This window comes from Aedes albopictus, chromosome 2, assembly GCF_035046485.1.
Source record: "Aedes albopictus strain Foshan chromosome 2, AalbF5, whole genome shotgun sequence".
Lineage (NCBI taxonomy): Eukaryota > Metazoa > Arthropoda > Insecta > Diptera > Culicidae > Aedes > Aedes albopictus.
In genome coordinates, this window is record NC_085137.1 from 119,623,667 (window position 1) to 119,627,916 (window position 4,250).

Below are 4,250 nucleotides of genomic sequence, written 5' to 3' on the forward strand. Positions count from 1 at the left end.
TGGAAAATTTAAAAATAAAAAAACTGTACTATCTTTTTTTTTTGAGCTATATCCGAATGTTCCTTAAACAATATGTCCATGACGAATGATGAAAAAAAAAAATTTGTTGCAACCAACAGTTGAATTTTCTTAAAATAAGTTATTGATATTATAAGAAAACTCAATATACAAGTTTGCAAAATTTGTTGGTTGTTAATCCACCTAATATGTTAGTATTATCTCTTGTTGTCTCCTGACGTTCATGTATTGCCGAACTGCGTTGTTGAGTCTTATCTTTGGATTTTATGGAAAGGTTAGTATACTAGTGCAGGTAAGCTTTTTAATTGTGATATTACTATTCCAACGCTATTAACGGATATGCTGATGAATTGTCTAGAATATTTTCTAATAAAACTATTATTTCGACATGCTTCCACATAAAAAAGATAAAAATTGCTAAATATGCTGTAAATAGTTGGCGTGTGCGATTGCATACCATCTGAATTAGATAAGCTGAATGATATGGCAAAATTTCAGGCAATTTGGCCAACAAAACCACCCCAAGACGAAAAGAACAATCTTGCCGATAACACTAGTTCACAGCATTTTTGAACTCGGTAAGCGGATGATCGTTTTTGATGTAGAATCATGCCCAGAGTTCGAAAACGCGAAGGAAAAAAAATTACAGTAGAGCGGATTTTTTTTCGACTTTCCATACAAGGTTGATGATTTGAAATTGATTTTTGTTCTATTTTTAAACAAAGTCGCTCACTTTACACATCTCATTCCCGTAATCAATGCTCTGATTGAGCTAATTTTTTTGCTGCAACTCGCATACATGTGATATGTCAAATAAACGTTGAGAAAGAATTTTTAAATTGTTTTTTTTTTCTTATTCAAAAAAATACATTTCTTCAAATAGTTTAGGAAAATTTGCTAAATTTCAAGGAGATTGTCCCCAAAACTCGCCAATATCTTGATTTTGATCAATAAGACGCAAAACCTGCATTCAGATGATCGAATGGTATTATATTCAGCTCTTAATTTATGGAAAAAGATTTAAAGTTGGTTGAACAAAACGCAAGGTAGGGTGACAATGGGTATTATCGGCAGGTTTGTTCTCTTCGTCATGGGGGGTTTTTGTCAGCCAAATTACCTGAAACTTGGCCATATAACTCAGCTTAGTTGGGAAGTATTTGAGACCAACTTTGAGATCAATAGGTTTCAAAAAACCCCTAAGACGAAGAGAACAAACGTAATTTCCCCTATTTGAATTTTATTAAATTCCATATTTCAAAAAAGTTGTAAAACTCGATATTGAACTAAAACTCAAAAACTGTTCTACTTTAATTTTTTTGGTGCACGTTTCGAAATCAGCACTAAATTATGCTTCAAAAATTTTGGTCGTTGACAGAAGTTCACGACTTTCGTTTTATTTTGTAAACTAATGTAATGCCCTTAGTTACCCTAGCACCAATTCACATGATATACGCATTTACGTCAAAATTTCCTAACTTGACGAGTGTAAGATGAGCATCAGCCAATGAACGAAGAAGGTTTAGTTACCGATTTCACGGAGATAAGATTTTTTTTTAAATTTTAATCAAAGCTAATTCCCAACAAATTATTCAAAAGTGTTTGGGAAATTTGCATTACATAAAGCTTCATTTGGGTCATTTTGTCATTTTGGAGAACATTTCTTGGAGCACCAGAACTACCGATGGATTTTCTTATTTTCAATTCAATAACAAATGTTTTAAAGTTAGTCTACAGTTACAGGCTGAGCAATAAGGGGTATCTGCATATGGAGTGAAAATAAAATCGTGCGTAACGCGAGTATGGCCAGTACGGATCCTGGTTAGCACTTCTTGATCACATTGATTTGTTACAAACACTCTCTTTAATCACATTTAACTGAAAAGCTAAACCTTATTCTTGTTGCCAAGAATTCCTTATAATGTTTGTTAAAAATAATCTGGCATCCTTTCCAGAATGTTTACCATCAGATTTAAGTCAGATAATCTTTCATCTTTAGCTAATTTGTCTGCCATTTCATTGTCGAATATTCCGACTTGCCCAGAAAGCCAATGTATTTTTCATTATATTTTTAATCGTTTCTTCGTGTTGTTGTATCGAGGGATGTTTTGAAAATCTTGATGCTGTGATGCTACTATACTAGCACTATCAGTTTCAAATACAGTTGCACAATCTTCGATTGATTTTTGAATGGCAGACTTTTTTGCTATTACTTCTGCCAAAAATACCGAACATTCATCATGCAATCGACCCTTCTCAGAATAATTTATTGAGCAAACTCCGTACCCGGGTTTTCCGTAACCTTTCGAACCATCTGTGAACATTTTGAAATGGGTTTTGTATTTGTTTGAAATTTCGTGAAAAAATGCCTGTGCTTCTGCTGGATAATCTCCGGCCCGTATCTCTTTACTAATGGACCAATCTACTTTCAGAGATTCATAATCCCATGGTTGGGGTACCCAGCGAAATAATGGAATAATTTCAGGAAATTTCCTTCCAGTTATAAATTTAAATGAATCTTTAGCTCTTTGTATCAATACAAGATCTTGATATGTGCGCCCCAGTTCCATCATTCTTACCGCTGTGACTGACTCTATCAATAGAGCAATATATTCAAAAGGTAGTTGGCCAGATTCACAGCAAAGAGCTGCTATGGGACTTGTTGAAAAAGCTCCAGAAGCTAACCGGATTGCTTTATTATACACCGGTTGAAGCATAGGGAGAAACATTTTTTATGCAATTCAGTATCATAATTTATATTTTATCTAACTCATTTTGGTATCATAATAGCCAATATTTCCGAACTGGTCCATTATGCAACTGAAATGAGTTGCATAATGGAAAATAGTTGTATAATGTTCATAATGCAACTCATTTGAGTTGCATTATGAACATTATGCAACTCAAATGAGTTGCATTATGAAAAAAGTCATTGCATAAAATTTTGTATGGAACTTGTTGCAAAACTCGTTTTTTCAGCTCGTATTTATCCAACTCGGCAAGCCTCGTTGGATAAATGTACGACTCGTGCTGAAAAATACAACTTTTTGCAACTCGCTACATAAATAACTATTTTCAGCAAGTGAAAGATACCGCATAACATAAACGAGGTGTGATCAGAGCTTTAACAATTTCTAACAGAGTTTCGGGCGCGAGTATTTAGCCCTTCCTCCTAAAATCCTAAGTATATTAAGCGCCCCATTAGCATAACTTTGTCTATCTCCGGCATATTTCGAAAAACTGAATTATTGGTCTATTGTTATTCCCAGAATCTTCAATTGTTCAACTGTTGGAATAAAACAATATTTTCCAAATGGACATCTGGAACTGAAACACGATGTTGACGATTCTTCGTGCATGGAGTAATTGTCACTTTGAGATTTCATCTTTGAAACCTATGATTGCAAGTAATTCAACTGTTTTTTGGCGACTTGTTTAATTTTAATACTAAGGCGTCAAAATAATCGTCTGTATGAATTAAAATTTATACATTGGTCCATGACATGAGTCCATGACGATCAAAAATAATGTAACAGACATTGTAGATCCTTGCGGAACTCGTCGACTCGTATATCGAGCTGAGGAAAGCGTGAATGTTCATAAATTTTGCAAGATATCGAAACATACTCCCGTGGCTTTTCGTTATAATTGAATAACAGAGTCCAACCTGTAGAGACCAGGGCCGATAGCTTTTCACAATAAGCAAAGATTTCGATATTAGTTTGGGATCATCCGAAATATTGTCATTAATGTTGATAAAAGTGGCCGTCTTTTCAATGCATTTACTCGTCTCCATATATCAGATGAAGGTTATTGAATATTTATACTTTCTACAAACTTCTGTCAGCTACACTACTTGGCGTCGTTAAATGCTTTTCAAGCATAATTCGTTCTTTTCTAAATTTTAACAGGGCTGAGGAGTCGGTTTAGGTACAAAACGTCGAAAGACAAACCAGTGATCGTATAAGATGTTGAATAAGATGCTAAAGTGGAGGCGATATGCGTACATTTTACATGCGCTATCCTATGAAACATCATATACGATTACTGGTTGTCTGGGGTCGAATGCCAAAAGGTTGAATACCAAAACGTCGAAGGACAAACCATCGAAAACGAGTAATCTGAGCAAATAGTGAGTTCTTCATTCTTTTAAAGGAAATCCATTCTTTCATTTGTAATTGCCGACTAGTTCAGAGGGGAGCCATCCTCAGACACCCTGAAACAAGACCTCAGAG